At 37.7% G+C, this 26,222-nt stretch overlaps 1 protein-coding gene across 1 annotated transcript in view; it reads left to right on the forward strand.

Annotated features, from left to right (window-relative positions):
- The window catches only part of LOC139732669 (hippocalcin-like protein 1), a 156,495-nt gene that overhangs the window by 6,627 nt on the left and 123,646 nt on the right, over window positions 1-26,222 (forward strand). The window contains exon 2 of the mRNA XM_071643519.1: window positions 20,791-20,937. The gene's annotated coding sequence lies outside the window, so the exon portion shown is untranslated. The remainder of the gene's footprint in view (window positions 1-20,790; window positions 20,938-26,222) is intronic.

Consider the following 26,222-nt stretch of genomic DNA (forward strand, 5'->3'; position numbering starts at 1 on the left):
TTTGAATTTGTGTTCGTTGCCAGTAGAAGTTCAATTCTGAATCTTGTTTATTTTGAAATATTCAGGAGTGAGTATTGATTCTCAAGGTCAGGTGTTGGGGAATCATGTTTACAAAATTACAGATTTAGACAAGAAGTCTGAGATGATTGTGTAGTGAAGGTATAAACAGAGCTTCAAGTATCCTATGGTGGCGACATGAAGCCCTCAAGACACTGTTGTATTGCAGGATGTAAGGAAGGAGGGATAGTGTACAGAATTCTGAGGTACACTGTAACTGTTTTGATCCATTCCTCTCTTCATTGTTGCAGTGATTTGGTACAGCTGTATATGGATAAAACATCTTTAGTCTTGAAATAGTTGATAAAATGATAAAATCATTATCAGTAAATGATGGTATGTAGACATGTTTGCAGCTGCTGAACCAAGGACAAGGAGAGAGAGAACAAGCAAGGAAGAAGCTTTGATTATTGAAATGTATCTCCCTTCGATAGCAATGCATTGCTCCACATGAAAGTGTGTGAAAGTCTTCACAGTGATACTGTATAAGATAGGGAGCTTTAGATTTGCGACGCGGACGTTTATTAGACAACGACTGCCTTGGCCGTTCTCCTATCTCCCTCCGTCATGTTGCAAAATAGCTTTAGATTACGCGAAGAGGCAATCTATAAAAAGAAAAATGGCGCCCCCATATGATCAGTGCATCAAGCACAGCGTTGTGAATTGAGTGGACGCAAAAGTGGTCAGAACGCATTGTGAAAGCTCAGACAATGGGAGATTGATTTTCATAAAGCAATTTTGCACATACATAGAACATTTTTTGTTTCTTTGAATGTCTGTGTTGTAAAAAATCTAAAGCTCCCTAAGGGCACCTGTTGAGGAAGGGGGGGGGGGGGTCTTTAAAACTAAACGTAAACTGTCTTTAATGCACACACTTTACAGTACTTGATTCCATCTAGTCGCATGATTTCCATTTCAAATGCATCCTGTTTACTGTTCTGTTCCAAATTGACAAAACTATGATTTTTCAGGGTTTTATTTCATACACTTAGCAATGATACATGTTGTAGCCGTGCACAAACCATACAATAAATACACCACAGTGCTTGAAAATGTTGAAAAGTAAATATGATGATTATTTTAAGTTTTTGGACTTTAGATTTAAGATATATGCTGTTCAAGTTACTAAAGTTCTGGTATGTGATTTGGCAAGAGCCGCTTGTACATGTACATTTCCCAGATTTTTTTTTTCCTCTATCCGAGTTGAATAAGATGTCAAATTGATTGCAACAGCAGAAGTATTGTGATGTTTTTACTGTGTATTCTCGGAAGTCTGGTCTAATTTTACAGACATTATTGCTGTGGTCTGCTTATCATTTCCTGTTCTAGAAATAACAGAGAAACAGGTAGTATTGTCTTAGTCTGAACTTTCACAAACTCCCTTTTTTTTGTGTGTTTTTTGTGCTCATCGAATGTCCTTTTTTTTTTCCCCTGTTTCTGTAGGTTCAATTGGTTCAAATGATTTTAGCTGCAAATTATACATGTGTACATTATTTTATCATAAATGTAGCACTTGAAATTTTATCTTCTGCTCCTGTTGGTCTCTTGTGGTATGACTCCTCACTACTCTCGCCAGCTTTCGTGATCATTATACCTGGTATGTAGAAGAAAGTTCACCTGTGCCTCTGCCGTCCATTTAGGTGGTAAGTCTCCCCCCCCCCCCCCCCCCCCCCCTTGGAGTCTGGCGCGGCTTGCCCCCTCCCCTTGCAGAGGCCTTGGAAACACTGGCTGTTTCCTGGATAGCCTGACTTAATAATGCATCATATCTTGCATGGCTGTGGAGTAATTGCATTTGCCCTTGGCAGTGGTTCATCAGGACACACACCTCTCACCCTGTATCTGGAGTGCAAATTAACAGATGAGATGGTCAAAGGCATGTAGTTGAGATAGGGATATTTAGAAGAGACTCTCAGATGTTTTTGTCCATCTTAGTACAGTACCCAAAGTCGCTGCCTAACTTGGTTTGGCTAAAATCCTGCTTTCCTTTCACTGGAGTAGTAAACCGCACTTGTGAGATGTCATAAAGATTTTTTGTTTTTTAATAAACCAAAATGAACGCTTTGTTTTGTACAGTAGCTACTGTGATGTACATTATTCACACTTTTATTTGCATAGAAATGGTATTTGAATATGATGCAAGTATTTTCCTCTTATCATTGGAGGAATATGCTGCATTCAGTCAAGGGAATATTTCTCTGAATGCTATGGTTTTGAGCACCATCTTCTCTAGAGGAAGTTTATTCATTTTCAAAAATTGTGTAATGCTGTTCTCATTGAATGATAGCGTCATGTTGTTGCCTGATTGGTTTTTTGAAGCAAATTGACTGCTAATTAATATGATAAAAATAGTACTAATAATAGGGGTGTTTATAATGGCCCCGTAACACTGTCTGAATGCTTAAAGGGCATGAAAAAAAAAATCTCAAACAATATGAAAAGGAAGAAAGAGTAGTTATCATTGACTAATCATAGATGCTAAATGACATGTATACATGTAGGTATGTTTCCAGTGCTGTTTTACAACCGAGGAAATAGTAAATGTTAAGGAAGCTTTTTTCCAGACAGAAGGTTCAGAGTGAATAAAGTACCTGTCATCCCACATGATTTTTGTTTTAGGAACAATGAGGAGGCAAGCATTGCAAGAATGGATTGGTCTTTATGAGTACAATGGTGTCCTTGCTGTGCCATTAACTCCCATATGTACAAAAGATGAAGTGGATTAATGTTTTATTCTTTACATCGTACACATTAGCGTTACTAGTCTTCTTGCAGTGTGAAAATGTTTATTTCTATCTTCATCTTTGCTCTGTCTAGATGGGGTTATTACAAGTAAGTGTTTCACTTATCTGAAGATGAAGAGGAAATCAAACATTTTCATACAAAACCATGTTTTCATAGCTGGCCTCACTAAGTCCCATGCTCCATGTACCACCCTCTGGTGGTGATGTCCAATATCTCCTTGACTGTAAGTTAATCCCAAGTCCAACCTCTACCCTTAATCATAGAATTGATCCCTCAGCTTAATTCCTTGTCATCTTAATTCAGTCCTTCGCTCCTGAAATCCGTGTCACGTTCCGTAATGAAAGAGGAGGGCAAGAGAGAATCGAAATGGGAGTTGATGGAACAGCGGTGCTACATGTAGCCATCAAGCTTGAAATGTCACAGCCTTGACACTCTGAGGTGCTGGTGGTTGTTATGGAAACCGAAGGAGGAGAGTGATTTGGGTTTCTGCCCACATCCCTGCGCCGGGGTATAATTGGGTTTTGCTCTTGGTGCCATTTCTTATTTCACTCATCCTTGTTTCTTGCATTTTTAATTAAGTAAGGGAAGGGATCTGTTAGGGGGAGGCAAATTACTGTAAGGCCGTCTTGTTGGTATTTTTTTTACAACAGAGAATAGCAGAGAAGGCTGAAAAGTAAGCAGTACTTATTTATTCAACTGGTTTTTCAATTTTGCGTTCTATGATGTCACACAGTACTACTGTACATACAGTGTACAGGGATAATTAGTAGCTGATGATCGACATCCATTGTTTTCTTCTCTAATCCATTTCATTCCGTCTATATTCTTGAGATTTTGAAATCCAAACTGAATTATCCTTGATAAATTCTATTGATTTCCAATACCGCCACCCTATTCAAAAGCAGTGGCTTTTGGGTTAAAACATTGCATCAGTGTGTCCTTGGGTACGGTGAATGGAATTCACTAGTGTATGAAATTGTATGGGAAAGCAAGCACATTCTTGATTTTCAGGATAGGTTCTATTAAACTGTTGAAAAAAAAAGTGAAAATAAAATTTGAATTGAATTGAATTGAACTGAATTGAACTGACACAATATAAAATGATGGCATTATGATTGCAGTTGCTTCAAACTAGAATTATGATAATAATGATCATGAAATAATAATTTTGATGTTGATAATGATAGTAATTGTCATTTTTATAGCACTTGTTCTTAGTCTTAATCCACAGTGTGAGGAAAATCAAGCACTGTAAAAGTGGACATTTTTGCAGTGTGGAAATTTTTACGCATTTCATGCAACCAGACGCTAGCGCGAAAATAAAAGCATGCAAATATTTTTGCATGCCATATGTTACAGTAGTTCATGTCCTGATTCCTCAAAATTAAAAACATATGAAATCCATCTTACCCGGCCGAGCACGAAAAATTACTTGCACGAAAACATCCACTTTCACAGCATAATGTCATCATCTCATAAATGTTGTACACTTGAAGGCGCATGTTCAGTGCAATAACAATGATTGAATTCCCCCATCATATTGCACTTGGCAGAATGAATTGGTAAAAGAACAGGCATTCCCCATTACAAGCTACACCATTAGTCCCAATGCAATACACTATAATGAGACTTCCAAGAAAATCAAGTTTGAAGTCAGGTCATCAAAACCGGTCAAAACTATAAAATGTCTGTGTTTGACATAATTTTGTAGTCTAGTGTTTCGTCTATCATCTCCCAAAATTTTGAAAATAAATGATCAAAGGAGAAGCAAGAAATATGTGTTTTCCTGGGCCATGATTTTCCAACTTTCAATGGAAGAGAAATGTGTCCGAAGATTTGGATTTAGGGCTGCAGATAGACTCTGCCCCTAGCAATGAGGGAGTGATCTTATTGGTCAGTGCGTGGCATCTTGGCTACTGATTGGTCGTGCGTAGACCGCTTGCGCTAAGCTTGAATGAACATTGAAGAGGTTGCTTGGAGCTTACCTTCTATTGTCAAGAGGTGGCAACTGTCGTGCCTTCCCTTTATCACAATTGTGTCGGAAGGAAAAATTTGAAGGCCGTTTTCTCAAAACGCTGATTTCCTAAACCACTCGAAATGCTCTAATAAAATCATTGATATCTTCGGAACCGAGTACTTTTATGAGTCGAGTTATGAAATTAAAGTGGAAGAGTAAGGGAATAAAGTCACATCATTTTCAGAAAATCGGCCTCCCTCGACGTCAGATCCTTTTGTTGTAGCTGGTCACATTCATTCTTTTCGTATTTTTGGCCGACATCACACTGTATTCACAGTCTACGTGAGAGAGCTGCTTTGCAGCCCACAAGTTGAGAAGCGTAGTTTAGTACATGTACACATCGGTGTATTACTCACCATAATGTAATATAGAGTAATGGTGGTGTAAAAATGATTTTTGTTATTATAATCATTATATTTAAGGGGGATGAATTTTGCTCAGATGCTTCTTGAAAGTGTTATCCCTCATTCTCCCTTCCCATTTTGTCCGGATGAGCTGTGTGCGGGACAAAAAAAAAACCAACACACAAAAAAAAAACTGAGATGAGCCAGCTCGAGCTCATGGTGCCCTTCTCCACAAACAACAATCACATGATCTACGGTTTCTGTAGCCGAGCGCAAATGTGCAGTGACCTCTTGCGTTTGGCTGACGTAGGTCGGAAGATTTATTCCGGAGCTAAATCTGGCATACTTCTGCGACATGCACTTTTCAGTAGAGACCGGCGCTGCACTTGCATTCTCATTTTCCCCAATGTTTTAGTCTGGTGTGCTCCAGACCTCAGCACAATGCTTTCATTGATTAGCTGCTCCTACAATCTGTACCTCACCTACCCAATGGTACATTTACCGAACATACTGTTACTTGTGCATTTGTTCAATGATCAAATGTCACATGACAATGGTTTCAAGGAATGAACACATTGAATGAACATTATTATTATACTATTATGTATTTAGATGTTTTATTTTTTTCTTTCGTCTTAATTTTATTGGCAAACATACGCAATATTAGATTCAACATAGCTCTGTAGAGGTATCCTCTGTTTGTGTGATATAAATAACACCTCTCTCTTCCCCGCTCCCTCTCTCTCTCTCTCTTTCTCTCTCTTTTGCTCCATTCTCACCTTCACTTTTTTCCTTCTCACACATCACACACACACACACACACACACACACACACACACACACACACACATAAATACACACCACACGTTCTGTATGTATGCACGTATTCGTGAAGGCATCCAGATATTCTCGCACCTATTTTTGCTGATCCTTGTATGGTATGTGCACAAGATGCTGATTGAAATCTGTTCCAGAGCTGCATACATTAGGTACGGGTCAGCATTGCTCCTGTTTCAGGATAGTAGTAAAAGGATGTTTTCATTGTGTGCACTGTACACACACCGTCATGCACTGAAGGCTGGGAGTACCAACATTGACTTGTTTGCATACAATCTTAATGGCATTTACGATTGTGGTTCTGTGCCAGTTAACATGTTTGTGTATTTGAGCACAATACGGTACCCTTTACTAGTGTATAACTCCATTTTCAAGCATTTACAATTCAAGTTTGTACTGAAATCATTTTGAAGCGCCATAAGCACTGAAAAGTGGACCTGTGCACTATACAAGTAGCCACTATTATTATTATTATTATTATTATTATTATTATTATTATTATTATTATTATTATTATCATTATTATTATCATTATCATTATAATACATGAGGAAACAAGAAAAATGAAGCAAACAAGTAATGTTTTTATATTATGAGGAAACAAATAGAAAATCAAATTCATTGTCAAATAGAGTTTTATCATTTATTTAATGTGTGTGTGTGTGTGTGTGTTTGTGCACATATATGATTATGTTGTAGGAAGTTTTCCTGGTATATCTGCTAACCTCCAGGTTGTCAAACCAGAAATGCCATGCAATGATTGTGTAGAACTTGATCTGGAAAGCAACAAGTCAAATGGAGCATATTCTGTACGTCTAGTAGGCTAACATGCTAATAAAAGGCGGTACTATGGTGAAGGTATAATGCAAAAAGAACTCGTGGTGTGGTAGCTACAATGTATACAATGTACATGTACTACACATGTATTTCAGAAGTCCTACTGCTCAAAGTACATTGTGACCCTACAACAGACATAAAAATGATGTTGTCTATGGGATGGTACCAGCCAATGTGTCCGGACTGCTGCATGTCGTACAAGTATGTGTGAATATCTGTTTCATATGATTCATGTGTTTGCTGATTATGTATCCAGGTTCCAAAATCATATCCTGGTTGGTATGATATCATGAGAAACACTTGAGATGTACAATGTAATGATAAAAATTCACTTTCAGAAACTATTAAAGCATGTAGGCCCTACAGTGTATGTAGTTTATAATGATTGCGCTTTTCGTATCAGCAGCAGGATGCCATTCACACAGACTAGTATGTGTAAATTATCTTATCAGGGGAAATCTGGGAGAAATTAGAGTATCAGAAAGTCTAAAAAGAAAGAGCAAAATCATGACATGTACATGCACAACAGTAAAAGTTTGATCAAAATTAGATGAAAATTAAGAAAGTTTTGAAATTTTGAAGTTTCACTAATTTTCACAAAATAGTTCTCGAACAGTCAATATATGAATAATGCAAATAGTGTATGAATGATGTCATCCCCTCACAATTTGCCATACTGTACAATATAAGCACATAAAATCATGAAATTTCCAATTATTTTTTTTTTTAGGTTTATACAATTGTACCCCAGTCTCAAATCCCGATATACTGTTGAAGTCTCTGACTTGACATTATTTGGAAAAAATGTTATTCAACCAGGAATAGCATTTATGTTTTACAGTGAAATATTTTCAGACCCTCCGAAATTAAATTCTTGCCATTTTTGGTACACATCAATGGAAAGTTGTGAGGTGAGGACATCATCAGCTCAGTCATATCAACTGTTCAAGAACTGTTACAAAAATTAGTGGATCCTTGAAATGCCACTGTTGTGCTTGTCATATTTTACTCTTTCTTTTCAGACTCACTTAAAATTGGTCTGGATTTTTCCGTAATCCGTCAATGCTTGTGGGATATTTTTTTCTGCAGAAAGTCATCTTGCAATCACATTAGCACCCAATTTTGCTGTGTGTCTAAATGCTAGAGTAAGCTTAGATAAAACAGGTTGTATTCAATAAGGTATTAATGCAAACAGAATGATTAATAAAGAGTTTTAAAAGATTGAGAAAGAAACAGGAACTTTGATCACATTGAAATTGTGTTGCCAATTTCAAGAATAGTTTCACATCAGGCCACATGTATTTACTGTTAAATATTTTCACCTTTTAAAAATCAAACAGTGATGATAAAGAAAAAAAAACAATCTGAAGTGAAAGATTTCTTTTTTTTTTCTTCCTAATGAAACACAGTGAATTGTCAAATCTATAGATTAGATAATCTGACATCAATATATAAAAACCAAACTACAGATTACATGTTTCTGGAATTTCGTAAGTGATTACAAAGATTTGAAGTGAAGGATTTCTTCTTCTTTTTTTTTTTAATTCTTCCTTTTGAAACATATACAATGAATCGTAAGTTAAAGATTGAATTTCATCTGACACATTTAAAAACCAAACCACAGAAATATGATTTCTGGGATTTCCTAAGTCAATTCAACAATTCAGTAAAGTACTAGTCATACTAATTCCTACCTATCAATGATTCTGGTTTGTATCATTGGCAACGCAGTGCTGAAAGGATTAATGATGGGTAATGTGGTGCCGAAAAGACCTCTCATGTGAGTAGGATAAATGACCATCACTCCATTCACTTCTGACAACGACATATCTGAGAAGTGAAGTAGAGAAGGAATTTGTGCACGTAGAAGTGGTTTTTAATGTCGTCTAGACTACGTCAATACAAAGCAAACACGTACACCATGTACGTTACAGCCAGGAAAGAGAGGTTTGTTTTTTTATTTTGTGTGTATGTGTGTATGTTGTTGTTGTTTCTTTATATTCCATGGAAGGCTAGTGATACAAAGTTAAATGATATCCTATGTGTCTGCATTATTTTCTTGCTTAACTACAATGAATCCTCATTGGGTGTAGGGTAAGGCAGAATCCATGACTAGGACTGCTGAATACAGTTGAACCTCTCTTATCCGGCCTCCCTTTATCCGGATCTCTCTATTATACGGACGCAATCTCGCCGTGATTCTTTTTTTTAATAATTACGGGAGGAAAGGGGGACTCCCAATTCCTTGAGAACTCCTGCACAAACACACATGAATTACATATTACTTCCAACATGATTAACATACATCACATCAAATTTCCTTTCAAATTCTTGCAAACACGAACCTCTATTTTGGGGTCTGTTTATACTGAGTGTAACAATGAAAAGGTTGCAGTATACACATTACTACATGTGGTACTACAATGGGCTACATCAGTACATGTGTATGTATATGTACATGTATAAAGCATTGAGTCTCCCGTATCCGGCCAAATCCCTTATCCGGATGAGCCCTGGTCCCGACTTGTCCGGATACAAGAGGTTCAACTGTAGGTGAATTGAGAAAATACCTTCCCTCCCCCTCAAAAAGAAAAGAAAAAAAAAAGAAATAGAAAAGAAACAAGAAAATTGATTTAAGTCATCATGTATCCTTTCCTTTAAAATTAATCATGGATTTAACGAAACTGATTCATGATCTCATTAATATTCAAATCACCTCCAACTAAATTGTACACTATTCAGCTTTTACTCTGTGTCAATGACAGTTTTATCTGATGTACAAATGTATAGTTTTCGAACTATTAAGGATCAAAAGTGGGAAATGTTTTTTGTAACACCTACAAGTAGTATGTATAGTTAAATTTTTCTACATACAATGTAGGTAGGAGCTACAGAAATCTATAGGCCTACACCTACAGTGGTATTCAGTTTAAAAACACTTTTATAATCAGCAATAACTGAGGGGGGGGGGGGGGACTTCCAATATAAGAGATGATTTACATTGTAGTGGGTTGAGCAATGAATCAGGTGCGTTCCGACAATGTATCTCCAACTGTAGGTGCATACTGTAAATCAGCTATTGTTCGGTGCCACAATGTATTCCTAAAGCCCCCCAGTTACAGCTTGAATAGACATTAACATAAAACACAGCGTCTAAACTGAACAGGTTTACAGTTGCACAATGTATTTAAATGTGTGGAATAATACAACGTACATTGTAATTGTATGTGTAGGGTTTCCATGGTTAGGTTTTCTTGGCTTGAAACATGATCCTAATCTCAAGAGACCAACTCTAAAGTAAACCAAATTGTGTGAAATGTTCATCGCTGTGAGATCTTAACCCTTTCCAAGTGAGATAATTGGAATCCCTGTAGGCTTTTAATGGAATTTACTTGGTCCCTGGCAACAATGAGCTACTTTTCTGTCTTCTATATCTAAGGAATATAGTGTCTTTCTCATGTACAGTACAAGAAAGACACTGTCCTGAATTTGACACAACTGTCACTTTTCTTAACTGAGCTATACAGTATGTTTTGTTGTAATGGAACGCAGTTGTTTTATGAGATGTTATAAGTTAATGGGAGTTAATAAATTATGTGTACCTGCCAACAGGATGTAATTTTTGTCTTCATTATTGTTACTTTGCATGTAGGCGCCGAAAATTAAAAGACAATAAACTTGTCAGTAATTTTGACATCATATAGAATTGTGGTGTCTCGGCATGCATTATTTGTAATTGATAATGAAATTCAGAAACCATATCCTTTCAAGGAGGAAGGTAGTCTGTGGAAATATGTTGTAGCTGTTTTGCAGTAGTGCATGGCTGGCGTACCAGTACACTGTTCGGCATTATATGCAAAACGGCATTCGCAGCATTTGTTGCGCAGACTTACTGTGCAATCCTTTAGTCAACTAGATATAACTTTGTACATATTCAGAATGCTGGTACGGTGTGCATTTCAGCAGTGGTAGTAGTGTGTAGTAAATTGCCTCCAAATGAATCATTTTGATATGAAAAAGTTTGAATGCATTCTATTTGCAGACTGGGCTGTGCAGCCTAGTGGCAAGACTTTACACATTTGTACAGGTACATGTAATTGGCTGCCTATGGGGCAAGCTTTCAGCAACAAATACTCCTGGTACTGATTGAAGCCTTGTCTGTCACACAGTGTATCGACTTCAGCTCTCTTTCATATTGCTCCACGTAAAAAACTCTTTTGCAGTAAATACCACTTCAATTTTTTTTTCTTTCACAAAAAGAGAGCCACAACATCCGCATAAAACACATTTTATATCATGGGACATTTTAATGCTACAGGTTTATGTAGAAATTCATTTTGGATTCAGACAAAATTTGCACTAAATAATTGATATGTGGCAGAATCGTATTTCAGACTCAAACCAGCACTTTTTATTGGCAGTGCCCCAAACTGCACTGTCTATGACGTGTTACAAATCCATTATAAATGCTCCATGACAACCGCTGTCATGCTACAAGTAGGAGATGCATGGTACTCAGACCAAGATGCTTCAGTTGAAAATAACTCTTTGTACATTTACGCTGCTATAGATTGATAATGCACATCTGTACAGAAAGACTGTAAAACTATAAGGGCAGCATACCGTGGGTTCTTCTTTTATATGCATGGTACATCTTGCAGTGTGTTTTATCCTTTATTTTTGTGTGCAACATGGACAGACAAAAACAGTTGCATTTTGGTCTGTCCATGTTGCGTATGTTACACACAAAGGCCCGAATTCATGAAGGTGGCACAAATGAAACCATGGTTTAAACCATGGAGCACCAAGTGTCGCATGGAATATTTCGTTACGAAATCAGTCATTTCGTCCATGAAATGATCATTTTGTAACAAAATGACAACAATTTGTAACTAAATGACCATTTCGTCCACGAAATGATAATTTCGTTAACGAAACCATCATTTTGTTGACGAAATGACCAATTTCGTAATGAAATATTTCGTGCGACACTTGGCGCCCCATGGTTTTTGTCCATCGTGGTTTAAACCATGGTTTCATTTGTACCACCTTCGTGAATTCGGGCCTAAGTGTAGAAATGCTATAAAACACAATGTTCAATAAAATTTTAGAGCTGTTATCTTTTCAAATCAATATTAGGCCATTCAGATAAAAAACAAAGTGTCAATGAGCATTCATTATATGACCATCATAAGGATAACATAGATATGTCTGTCCATTGAAGCATACATTTTGTACATTACCCCCAAATTTTTCCTTTTGGGGGGGGGGGGGGAGGGGGCAAAAATTCTGATAGATTGCTTCTTTGAAGCAATTTGGGGGCAAAGTTGTATCTCATTAAAGTGTTCCAAAAAATGGTATTAATGGCATTAATGTATTGTATTGGAGAGTGATGCACATTTGAAACAGAAAATAAAGTGACTGAAATGTACCTTTTTACTGTGGAAATGCCTAAAAAGATAATTGTGTTCCAGTCCATGTCTGGAAAATAGAGAAATCTGGAAAAGTGATGACAGGACAACCAAGGTCAGACTGTACAGAGATTAAACCACCTGTTTCTTGCCACACCATTGATTGGGCCAAGCATAACAGTTTATTAGGAAGGGATGTTACTGACAGAGATACTGTTATACATTATAGAACCAGTTTTGAAAACATTGAACTATCTTTGATAAATGTTTTTTGTTCATAAACTACATAACATACAAAGGCTAGGCTGTCACATGGGATAAACAGGAGACACAAGGCACAAAAAAAAAAAAAATATGAATAAGTATTAAAGACAGCCAATCCCTTTTATATGCAAATTTTTGAAAAATTGGTGAGAACACTTAGGTATTGAAGAAAACATTATTTGGAAACCTCCTGTAAATTTTCAACTCAAGAGGGTCTTTATTTGTTTAGTAAATTGACTGTTAAGATTTGAATATTTTTTTTCGTACTACGAAAAAATTACAAATCTAAACTACTAGTCTAGTTTTACAGACCTGTGTAGGGCTTTTTACACTTGTAAATTTTTGCTTAGTCCCGAACCAACGGTGGGACTAAGGGGGGGCCTTAGCCCCACCGTTGGTACGGGACTATCCTTAGCCCACTTTCTGTTTACACTCGTTTTTGCCAAAGTGGGCTAGCCCCACCAATAATCCCGTACTATCTGGCCCTGCAAAATAGCAGGGTTAGCACCGCAATTGCGGTGCCAAGCAAGCGAGTGTAAACAGAACGAAAAAATAATCCGGGGCTAAGCGACGGAGACGAAGTCCGACCCCCACTGACCAATCAGATACGAGGTAATCAAGTGCTGCCAGTGCATGCATGTACGTGTACAGTGCACAGCGTAATCATGAATATTCATGTGGTTTGGAAAGTACCAGACTAAGAAATACGAGTGTAAAAAGGTCAATTTTCTCCTTAGTCCCGGCCGTACAAGAGCTTAGTACGGGACTAATTGGCGAGTGTAAAAAGCTGAAAAAATTGGTACGGTTAACGATAGTCCTGGGTCAGAGAAAGTATGGGGTTAAGAAACACAAGTGTAAAAAGGGCTTGTGATGCACTTTGTTGCACGTGTAGTTCATGTATAAGTGGTGTGCAGTTCATGTAAGTGGTGTGTTGTTACTTGCTATCGACAACAAAGTAAGAGAAGCTAGTGAATTCTTCATTTCTAGCTGACAGCTTTAACATGCATATCTTTTGTTCGAAGTATAAGTATGATTATTACAACCACAGGAGGATTAATGTATACGCAGCTGTGCCTAGTACACAGAATACGTTACGGTGAGCGTTTGGTGCATTATTTGAATTTTAACGGCTAACAACCTTCTAATATCACATAAATGTTATAGGATTTACAATAGTCGTGTCATTCTGGTAGAATATATCATGTTCTGTACTACCGTAAAGTTCCGTGTATAAGACGCACCCGTATATAAGACGCACCCCTAATTTCGGACCTAAAATAAAAAAAAAAAAAAAAAACACACGAAAATGTCCACGCAAATATTGCGTGTGTCATACATATTATTTCAGCTCAATATTTCCCTAGAATGCAGCATGTATTTGCTCTATTTTTCGTTTCCTTTTATATTTTCTTTTAACGGTATTCATCGGGTATCAACAAAATATGGAAGACGCAAAATGCGAGACTTGTCTCGGTACTCACTTGCTATTGTTTCGCCTTTCAATCGTGGTACATGTGTCATGCATATCGTACTCATGAGTATACAGTACGATCTTTGCTGTCATACATAGCAGAGGGTGTCTCGCATATTGACGCATGTCAGACTGGAAGGTTCATCACGAAAAATAAGAAAAACATCAACAAGTGTAGCAGAGGGATCATACGGCAAGACGTACGGTGCGTACGGTAATTACACTCATGCACTGTTACCAGTAACATGTGTGTCTATTGTACCATGCTTGTATGCACAGTGCTGGCCTTTTGCAAAAGGCAGCTCGCTATAATTTCAGCACACGCACACAGAGAGCAATGGACTTGCACACACAGCGCGCAACGGGTTAGCGCGCTTCGATCCGATCGCTGTGTGCACGCGAGTCCATTGCAAAAGCCTCTCTGCAGCTGCTGCCTTTGCCAAAGGCTTGCTACTAGCTAGCTACAGCACAGTGTAGCTATGCTATCCTAGCTGGTCTCGCACTCGTGAAATGAAGAGCAAACGAACGGCATGGATATGCATGCATGCTTCACACATCGTTCATATTTACGGTGACATAGTGTCGATCCTACTCCGTATTTTACAGCTTTTGTCTATGGTCATATTGATACTAGTACATTGATAAGTTTTACAGTATCGGTAATTTAGTAATGATACCTGTACATCGCGTATTCCAGCTACTAGGTTGGCTGTTGGTAGCTTGGTAGACTGACATCGGTAGCATACAGCAGTGCTGTTACAGCTGTTGTCTATGGCCAGATTGATACATCGTTACTGCACAAGGCCGATGTAAGTGTATCTCGTATTTGCAGCTTTTGTGGGTGTCCAGATTGAAAGATCGCTCTTTTATCCGTAAGTTCTAGTGATTGCTTACCTTTCAAACGTCGATGGGCATACATGGCCCCAAGTTGGCCTTATAAAATTGGGTGTACATGACGGATTTTTTTCCTCGATTCGACTGTACCCGTGTATACGACGCACCCCCGATTTTCAACGTTTTCCGACGAAAAAATAGTGCGTCTTATACACGGAACTTTACGGTATTTGGGAAGGAATGCAAAAGGGAAGGGCTATCTTTAAGTGTGGCAGTATCCTAAAGAGATATTGTGGGGTAATAGCTGAATATACATTTGCAATTAATACAAGAATAATCAGCAATTACAGGTTAATCACAGGAGATCAAAATTACATGCTTGTAAGTATAAGAAAGTAAAAATGTGTTGTAATTCTAAAACACACATTCTACATTCTATAGCAGTAATACAATTTTCTCTCATTCTGCTTTTTTTCTTCCCTCTCCCCTTTACTATTGTACATGCAGCTCACCCTTTCTCATTCACCATTTATAATCTTAAAGGACAAGTTCACCTTCATAAACATAAGGATTGAGAGAATGTAGCAATATTAGTAGAACACATCGTTGAAAGTTTGAGGAAAATCAGACAATCCGTTCAAAAGTTATGAATTTTTGAAGTTTTTGTGCAGTACCCGCTGGATGAGAAGACTACTGCAGTGTATGAATAACTTAGATGTCACATGCGTACAACAATATAAGGAAAATATAAAGAGAATTTCACAAAATTCCATCTTTTGAAAAAAGTACACATTCCCCTGACTCGCTACCGACAAATGTTATGTGTAATATTATTCCCCCTGCCTTTAGAAAGAGGCAAGTCAAGTGCTCTTTTATTATGCGAAAAAAGTGAAAATATGTTGAATTTTCTTTTACATTTTCCTTATACTGTTGTACGCATATGACTCACAAGCTGTAGTAGTCTCCTCATCCAGCGGTTCCAACACAAAAATTTAAAAAATTCATAACTTCTGCATCAATTGTCCAATTTTCCTCAAACTTTCACTGATGTGTTCTACTAATATTGTTCCATTTTCTCAATCCTTATATTTATGAAGGTGAACTTGTCCTTTAATCTGCTTCCTTATACCTTTGCTACAATCATAGAGGCAAATATGTTGTACAATACTACGTTGAAGTTCCATGCTACAATGTACCTGTCCGCACAGGTTCTGTGCACACACACTCTCTACCCCTCTCTTTTCTCTTTTTCTTCTCCCCTTCTTATTCCTAAACTTATCTCCCTCTGCTCACCCCCCCCCCCTTATTCTCCAATTTCCTTTGAGTTCATTTATCACCTTTTTTTCTTTCTTTTCCAGACTACATTTCCAGACTACATGTTTGTCTTTTTTTATTTAAACAACAACAACAACCCATAAATACTATTATTAAAAGTAAAAGAAAAATCTAATTGTATTCTCATTAGACCAGACCTCAAATTCTTTTTGTTTTCTTGGTTATGAGTAGTGTAATAATGATGATAATGAAGGCAATAATAAGAAAACAAAACAAAACAAAATAGTGATAATTGTGATTATAATTTTTTTTTGTGACATTGTGATGTCATGTTCATTAGAGTCTCACTGTCTATCTGTGATGTAACATAGCACATTTTGTAATTTTCTTGTTTTTGATAAAAACAGCATGGTGGTCATTGCAGAAAACAGACCTATTGGAAATGGAAAAACACTCTGCCCTGTGAACAATAGATAAGAAATTACGTCAAGGTTCTTAGTGTTGATGTGGACATCCCCTGACATCCAAATCTACTTTTTAGGTTTTATCATTTGGTGTGGATAGCAACCAACCACGTATGCATAATTACATGAGATACGTAGATTCATCCCAAATCTATGCATAATATAGCTTAAATGCATGCTGCTTCAATACCACTGTGCTTTGAATGTATAAATTATAGCATTTTTCATGACAAATGAGCAGTGTTTCTTCTGATATCTATTTATGAAAGGATGTTGCTTTTTTTTTTTACAATCCCTCCTAATATGTGTTGTCCTTAACAGTGTCTTTTGCTGTCAGAGAAATGAAAAAGAGAAGCAAAAAAACTTTTTGCATTAAAAAAAAAAAGCTGTTTTGGATGGTTCTCTACAAGTTTGTTCTCCTTATAAATTTATTTTCCCCAAGCTTTTTTCTTCTCAAGTGTCATCTGTTTGTCCGTCTCTCCTTTCCCTCTTCGTCCGTCGCTTTTCTGCTGGCGGAAATCCTCTGCCACCGCCCTGTCCCCTCCCTGGTTGATACCTTCCAATAAAATGTAATATTGCCACGGGCAATTAATTTGACTTTCATTAGCTGCAGGTTTGGAATTTTATTATTGAAAGGGATGGAATTTTTTCCATTTCACGGGGGAGTGGATACAAATTTGCGCTTTTGCCGCATAAATAGCGCTGCAGTTGTACAGATCCGTTCACTGCGCTATATCGTTTATTTTTGCCCAGTTTCTCTTTGTGCAATTGTATGCTTTTCGAAATTATCTATCTTCCTCACAGGTTTTCTGAAAATGTAAACACACGGTGTATACATATCATGCCTTTAAAGGTCCAGTTTACCTTTGGGAGCAGTGATTTCAAAAATGTTCAAGATATCACATTTGATTCAAATGCGTAGGTCTGTTGTGTCATAAAACATCCTACCATATAAATTTTTTTGCAATAAAGCCTAAAATATAAGGAGATATCAGTGTTTTTCTCAATAAACCGTAACTGTATACGCTTTTACGAATAGTCTGGAAACATTTTTATTATAACTATTGTTTATATTTTGTGTATTAACAACACTTGACATCGATTATACGGATTCAAATTTTTACCGTGGTTGTTTCTATCCCTACCTCACATTTTAGAACAATTTAAAGCACTAATGCTGGGTTTTTGTTTCATCTGCAAATGGTGAATTATGCCTTTAAAAAGTCTATTGAAATATATCATATCACATTGTTTTCTCCATGACTGCGTATTGAGAAAAACTAATTCCTTTAGCCTAGTATTTATAAAATATCAATAGATAAATTACTATTGTACAGTGAAAGTGTGATTCATATTTGATTCAGAATATATTATGTGCTGTAGACTTTTAGGAAAAAAAAAAGATGACACCATGGCTTAATGTTGATATTGATATTTACGTAGATATGATATGTTGAGATGTATCATATTGAGATCAATTATGCCAAAATACCACAGGTCTGTTATGAAAGTATACTTTGATATGATCTCCAGATACAGAATAGCCCTCTCCAGTCATTGGCCATGTAGAACAGAGGTACAATATAATGCAAGAGGCCGTTGATTCCCAGCAATTTGATTGCCCTCCATGATGACATCAAAAGGCCGAGGAAAGTGCACTAGCATGAGGCAAGCTGCAGGATCTCCCATAGGTCTGCATGATTGAGGTCTTAATTTGGAAGGAGGATTATAAGCTGTCAAGATGGATTCTATTGATTGATCGCCGGGGAGGCTGGGAATAATTCATGCTGACTTTGTCAACCTGTTTAAAGAGAATTGCTTGATGTAGAAAACAACACAGAATGTCTTGGCCAGTCATATAGTGTACACATGTAGTGATACGCTTTAGTGAGTTACGATGACAATAATCTCGTTTGGCTCATAGATTGCATTTAATTCATTTGTGGAAGCATGTGTGTCTTACATGCAATATAGTTCTCAGTTGATTACTAATGTATTTGCTACACTCCATGTTCACACAGAATAATATTGAATGCTTCAAAGTACTGGTTGTTAAAGGACAAGTTCACCTTCATAAACATAAGGATTGAGAGAATGTAGCAATATTAATAGAACACATCACTGAAAGTTTGAGGAAAATTCGGACAATCCGTTCAAAAGTTATGAATTTTTGAAGTTTTTGTGAGGTAACCGCTGGATGAGAAGACTACTGCAGTGTGTGAATAACTTAGATGTCACATGCGTACAACATATATAAGGAAAATATAAAGAGAATTTCACAAAATTTTCATCTTATGATAAAAGATCACATTCCCCCGACTCGGTTACCGACAAATGTTATGGGTAATATTATCCCCCTGCCTTTAGAAAGAGCCAAGTCAAGTGCTCTTTTATTATGTGAAAAAAAGTGAAAATATGTTGAATTTTCTTTATATTTTCTTTATACTGTTGTACGCATATGACTCACAAGCTGTAGTAGTCTCCTCATCCAGCGGTTTCAACACAAAAATTTAAAAAATTCATAACTTTTGCATCGATTATCCAATTTTCCTCAAACTTTCACTGATGTGTTCTACTAACATTGTTGCATTCTCTCAATCCTTATGTATATGAAGGTGAACTTGTCCTTTAAAGAACAATGATATTTCACAAGGGACAAGAAAGGAAGTTACATACATAATGTGAAATTACTGTCTAGCAGGCGTGGGCAGAGCACAATCAATTATATGTGATAATCATGTCTAATTTTCCCTTTTTTATCATGACTAAAATATTTGATATTTCTTTTCCCATGCCTTGCAGTTTTTAAGAAAGCCTACAAAAGTAAATCATACATGTACTTCGAGATAGATATTGTACTTCGAGATAGATATTGTACTTCATGCTAATTGTGTTACATGATCAAAAAGAGCTCGCACTGTGCACCCACACAGCTTTGTTGATGCCTTGTTATAGAAATTAGATAGCACCACCGCCATTTGAGTTTTTATAGTTACAATGTATCTCATATGATAGCGAGAATTCAAAATATTATTGACATTGTATGTGAACAAGTTGTTGTTACTCTTGAGAGATTTCATCATGATAGTCAATGGGTGCATGATCACTTGTGGTCTCAAGAACAGTGGTTTTGCTGAGAGACTCTTTGCATAATTTGGACCTGTGCAGTTGGGCTACCAGTATACATGTATAAAGCTCCTCAAGGCAATGTACAAATAATTTCTATATCTACCCTGATATTAGACTTCATCACCTGCCATTCAGTTGTTAGGGAGTTAGCGGAAAATAACGCTTGGTAGACACCTGATGCTCTTGACGTTTTCACCGTGTTTATTTAGTTTTATGATGCCAGTGATGACAATTTGGCACTTTTTACCAGTGATAACCGTTGTGTTTTGGCAAGAAGAGAAAAGAAGTCTTTGTGCTCTGATGTCTCAAAAATTGAATTTTAGAGTTTAAAAACTAAAATTTTCTCCCACTAATACGTTGAGATTGCCCATTTTAAATGGTCATTGACACATGACTGATTGCTCATCTTATGCAATTGGCTACTAGTTGATATTCAAGTCCTAATAGGTATATAGTGCAAAATACTGGTTCTGAAGCAGTGATCGTTTTTGTTTTGAATTTGGAACCTAAAACTCTTTGAAGAAAAAACAAAAAGCTTGTAATCCAATTTCATCCTCATTTTGCAGTAAAAACATTTTGATGTAAATGTAAAGTGGTTTCTTACTCGTGTATCATTTGCCTGAATGTCAAACAGATACAATGTAGCATGTGCACAAAAAACATGTTATACGATTTCATCCTCATTTTGCAGTAAAAACATTTTCATGTAAGTGTAAGACCTGTGGTTTTGTGTGTCTTGTGTGTGAATATCAAACAAATACGAATACCCTCTGCATAAGAGCTTGCTTTCTTGTATACCGTCATAAGAGTTTGTAAGAAGATCCTCACTAGGTACAGGTAGGTAAATAGGTCCCTTTATGAGACACTGTCGAACCTCGTAATGGGCCTGTTTATTTTGTGACTGTAATTATAGCGTTGTATTCACATGAACACATCAGAGACTGCAGTACCATGTACATGTTTTACGGCCACACTCCCCAGATTTTACTCTTGAGCAATGCCTTTAAAACCACTGACCATGCCAGTCCACGGCATTTGTTTGGTCACTTCCCTTCTTCTCTATTCATAATTACAATGTCTTACTTTTCATTATCTATTATTTATGCAGGTACATAAGCAAGGGACTTAATACGCAGACACAGACCATCGGTGCATTGTGGACTGAAGGCTGTACAGTGGGATACTTATCTACAGAAGGTTACTGGTAGACAAGGCCCATAGACATACCACAGAGCAGGGGAGCTTTGCATTCAAAGTATGTTAACACTACTTTTTCTACAAAGCATTTTATATACTTCTAATATCAGTTTGCTGTTTATGTGTACATTTTGTTTCATAAAAAAAAGAAATGATGTTTTGACTACAGTGGAGCTTGATAGGCTTGTACTGTATATTTTGCGGGATGGATCTAGTATTTTAAAGACTGTTTTCCATACGGAGAAGCAGAAAGCAGCCACATACATGTACATGTAAATCTTTGAGTATTTCAAATCCCTTTGAAAGAAGAAACCTTGCAAATTTTCTCTCCTGGAGATGATAAACTGCATTGATGAAATATACATGTAGGAGGAACTATTTTGGTGTGTTGTTAGTCTATGATGGTTTACTTTGGACACTTACAAAGGGTTAAACCAATGCAAGATAGAATGTATACATAATGTATGGCGCATACAACACATTCGTGAATAAAAAAGCTACTCTGTAGGGCTGACTTTTTAAGACAACAGCCTTGATATGATGTTACCTTTTTAAATGCAAATTGTAGGTATTCTGCTTATTTCCTCAGCTTTTTAACTTTGATTATCTTATCTCATATTGGTATTAAAACTAATGGCAGTGTTTCAACATTTGTTGATACAGATATTAAAACTAGTGGCAGTGTTTCAACATTTGTTGATACAGATATTAAAACCAGTGGCAGTGTTTCAACATTTGTTGATACTGATATTAAAACTAGTGGCAGTGTTTGATTAAACCTAACTTTGAATGAGGAACTCTGATTCATGAAAGTGTTCTAGACTGTGTAGAATATTTCAAGTAAACCCATCGTCTAATAAAGTGAGCCCACAGTGACACTTGAGTGAATAACTCTTTTGGAACTTGAACAGAAGATTATGTTTGTACAGGAATATTAAAAACATCCTATGGTGTGTTAAAGGTGCTTGAAGCACAAGGTACCCCTAAGAAAGTATGGTTGCTTCCTCATTCTTCTCTCTTTTTTTTTTGTGCTAAAAGTGAGCCATTGCTGAATGTGACTTGATTTATGTTCTTATGGGTAATTTGATGTACCTTTGTCTTATCAGAGAGGAGGGAATGTAGTTTGCCTGATTGCGCAACAAAGAAGAGGGGAAAGAAGTGAAAAGTAGGTTATAACCCATCACTAAAGCAAAGAAAGGATTTTGTAGCATTTTGTTAAGATGATTTTAAAGCCAGAACAGTTAGCAGTGACCACAAGGGATAAATTTAGAAATGTTGCGGTTGGTATCGCCATGAGAGATACGTTGGGCTTCCAAGCAGCAGCCATCCAAACCTCTGCACATCCATCATGGTCGCACCGACTCGTCTTGTGGTCTCCCGCGTCATGCTGGAGCACTCAAATACCATTCATGTTTGTTCACCTCCTCGAGACGGCCGCACTCCAGCGTACACTTGTGTATTCTCTGGAGTAGCTACACGCCTTGGCACACGCTGCTGACGCGAGGACTGTCCCGTATGGAAGTGCTTCCAGATGGGTTGGGTCTGGTTGGGGGTGTAGGGGTGGGGTATGATGAAGGGGTAAAGATGGAAGTGGATGGGTGGAAGTTTAAGAGTGATGTAGATGTGAACGTGTACATGGGGAGGGGTTGGTTGGGCAGGAGGGTTGATGTGGATTTGATGTAGTTTGGGTAAAGACAGAGCAGGTTGATTGGCCTCTGCCACTGATTTTCATGTTTTAGGAAGATTTAGGTCGGGGTAAGTTGGATCAAGGAGTATATAGCTCCTTGTTTGGATGATGCTTGGGAATGGATGGGATGAGGTTTGGGGATAGGATTTTGACAGGGGATGAGAAAGGCAAGTTTTTAGGATAGAGCACCCAGGAGAAAGTAGGTTGGATGTGGTTATAGAGTTATCGTATTCACCGCCGATGAGATATACTGTTTTTAACCCTTTGAGGATGAGCTGATTTTGCAATAACAGTTAACACACGTTTCCCATAGACACCTGCCCGAGTATACTTGGCACTAGTCTTCAATGGGTTAACAAAAGTAAAGCAACCTCAATCAAATCATAGTTTTTCCAACCCAGCGAATTACCTGCATAACCAACATGCATTTATAACATGTGACTATGTCATGTGCCAGTGAGCAACTCAGTGACATCCAATTAATTAGTCAGTGTTGCAGACAATGCTATGTCCCGCAATCAAGTGGCAACTTTTTCTCTTTTTTTTTGTCATCAGCTACTAAATCACTGTGGTATCCAGGAGATTACGCAGAGCGCAGCATGAATAAGTATCGTACATTTTTGGAGCCATAAAGCGGTGATTTCAATATGGTCACCAGCCCTGCATGCATCACAAAATATTGTTATCTCAAGCAATACATCATCTACTGCCAAGCAAGTTACACAGCCTGTTTACATGAAAACTTCAACATCATCAACATTTTTGCACACAAAAGGTAAATTTTTCTGACAGTACAAGCTCAGTTCTTCTCCAAAATCCCAACATGCGGAGCTTGCACTATGTAAAACTACATATTTAAAGAATTCACACATACAAAAAAATAACATTATCAAAATCCAGAAATAGATTAAGTGAAGTTTCCTCATAAAAATTGAAAGAAGTGATGAAAGTTTTGATTGAAATAAAATTTTACCACTTTTGTTTGTTAGTTGGAGTTACTTTTAGTTGCCCAAATCGGGATGCATGTTAGCTTATGTAGCAGCGCATCCTTATCACCGGCAAATACATGTATGGTGAGTGTAAAAGGTTAGTTTCAATATAAGGTAAGGTCTGGGGGGATCTCGGTAGGAAGTGGTATGGATGAAACGCAGGTTGCTGTGTAAATAAAGGTGGAATATAGTTTTGGAGTGATGATGAGGCACATGAAGTTTGGTTGCTTTTGGAAATGATGTTGATAGGCATACTGGTAGGTGTGGTATCAGGTTTTTTTATACCCCCGCCAAACAAAGTTTGAAGGGGGTATATAGGAATCAGCGGACGGTCGGACGGTCGGGCGGTCGGGCGGTCGGGCGGTCGGGCGGTCGGTCCGTTGCAAATCTTGCGTCGCGAACTACTTCCTCAGTTTTCAACCGATTCCCATAAAACTTGGCACAGATGTGTGCCTTGGGTTGTAGATGTGCAAGACGTATTTTTTGACAGTACCCAAAAGTACGTTGCCATGGTAACGGCATATTATGGGCAAAAATGGGTACAAATCTTGCGTCGCGAACTCCTCCCACAGTTTTTGATCAATTTTTATGAAATTAGGTACAGATGTTCATCTGAATATGTTAATGTGCAAGACACATATTTCCACAGTGGCAAAAAGTGCGTTGCCATGGTAACGGCATGTTATTGGTAAAATATAGGGCAAAATGCTTCATGGCAAAACTGCTTCATCAGTGTTCTTCCAATTCTCATGGAATTCATATTGAATGTTTGTCTTAGGATATAGGTCAGCATGACACATTTCTTGACAGTGACAAAAAGTATGTTGCCATGGTAACAGCTCACATATTATGAGCCAAAATGATGGAAAATTTTGTGTTGCAAACTACTTCCTCAGTTTTTGCCCAATTTCCATGAAACTTGGTACAGATGTGTGCCTTTGGTTGTAGATGTGCAAGACGCATTTTTTGACAGTACCCGAAAGTATGTTGCCATGGTAACGGCATATTAATGGCAGAAGATCAAGGAAAGATCTTGCGGATTTAACTACTTCCTCAGTTTTTTGACCAAAGCTTATGAAATGTGGCACACACCTTGATCTTGGTGGGAAGATGTGGAAGACATATTTTTCGGACGTGTCGGAAACTGCGTTGCCATGGTAACGGCATATAAATGGCAGAAGATCAAGGAAAGATCTTGCGGATTGAACTACTTCCTCTGTATTCGACTGAAGCTCATGAAATGTGGCACACACATTGGTCTTGGTGGGAAGATGTGCAAGACATATTTTTTGGACGTGTCGGAAGCTGCATTGCCATGGTAACGGCATATTAATGGCGGAAGATCAAGGAAAGATCTTGTGGATTGAACTACTTCCTCAGTTTTTGACAAAAGCTTATGAAATGTGGCACACACAATAGTCTTGGTTGGAAGATGTGCAAGACATATTTTTCGGACGTGTCGGAAGCTGCGTTGCCATGGTAACGGCATTTAAATGGCAGAAGATCAAGTAAAGATCATTCCTATGGTAAGACTGGTCGTCACGGGGCGGGGGTATTAATCACCTTCAGTGATATTTCTAGTGTTTGTTTGTTTGTTTGTTTGTTTTTTGGGTTTTTTTTTTTTTTAGGAGGCGTTGTGGAAAAGGGTTGCATGCCATACATTGCTCGTGCAATGTACATACTACCGTATCTCCCTCTTGCCTGATTGGGCAAATTTGCGTACTTGGAACAGACAAGTGCCCAAATACTCTCACTGGTATTCACCCAGTGGTGAGGTTTAGTTGCCTGTGATAATAGGTAGTCAAATGGGTTTGCAGCATCCTGTGATGGGACAGGATTTGGAGTTTCAAGACCCGGAAGTGTGGGGATACCATGGAGTGAGAAGGCTGGCTCAGTTATTTGAGATTCCCTGTTACGATTTGTGTTTCACTTTATCACTGGGGGGCATTTCGTGAAGCGTTTTATCAGAATTTTTTTTCTGTCATACTGTTATAAGCTATCGAAATCTGTGCATCTGATTGGCTGAGATCAAAGTTGTCCAACGAAGTTGTTAGAAAAAACGCGTCATGAAATGCCCCCCTGATCTCTGTGTATTAAAGTACTCGTACACACACATCCGAAGAATCTCGACTGGAACCGACCGTTACTGATGAGCATACACGTGTATGCTTTCATGCTCATAATTGCTGACCGATGCTTTACATGATGTTTGAATGTACCCTGATGGGCAGCAAATAAATCGGACCACTCATGAATCCCATTAATCAATGAAATTGCGCTGATAAGCACTGTAATCACAGTACCGTGGTGTACCGGTACTCTTAATAACTTTCTACTGCTTTGAGCTTTGACCACCAAACTTTGATACCACAGGTACATCACCTAAAGATGCTCGTCAAAGGGTCAAAGGGTCAAAGGGTCAATGAACTTTAGAGTATAGTATTGTGGTGTACTCTCAATAACTTTCTACAGCTTTGAGCTATGACCACACAACTCACACCTCAGGTTGTACATCACCTGAAGTTGGCAGTCAAGTTTGATTATTGGTTAAGTTAGACATGGTCACAGTTCAAAAAGTCAATGAACTTATTGAAAAACGATACATGTAATCACAAATTGCAATTATGCGGTTGGGTGAGACATCACTTGGCGTATGCCTTGTCAAAT

Source organism: Diadema antillarum, unplaced genomic scaffold (genome assembly GCF_040938485.1).
Source record: "Diadema antillarum isolate AM-2024a unplaced genomic scaffold, OU_Dant_1.0 seq00000442_RagTag, whole genome shotgun sequence".
In the NCBI taxonomy this organism is placed as follows: domain Eukaryota; kingdom Metazoa; phylum Echinodermata; class Echinoidea; order Diadematoida; family Diadematidae; genus Diadema; species Diadema antillarum.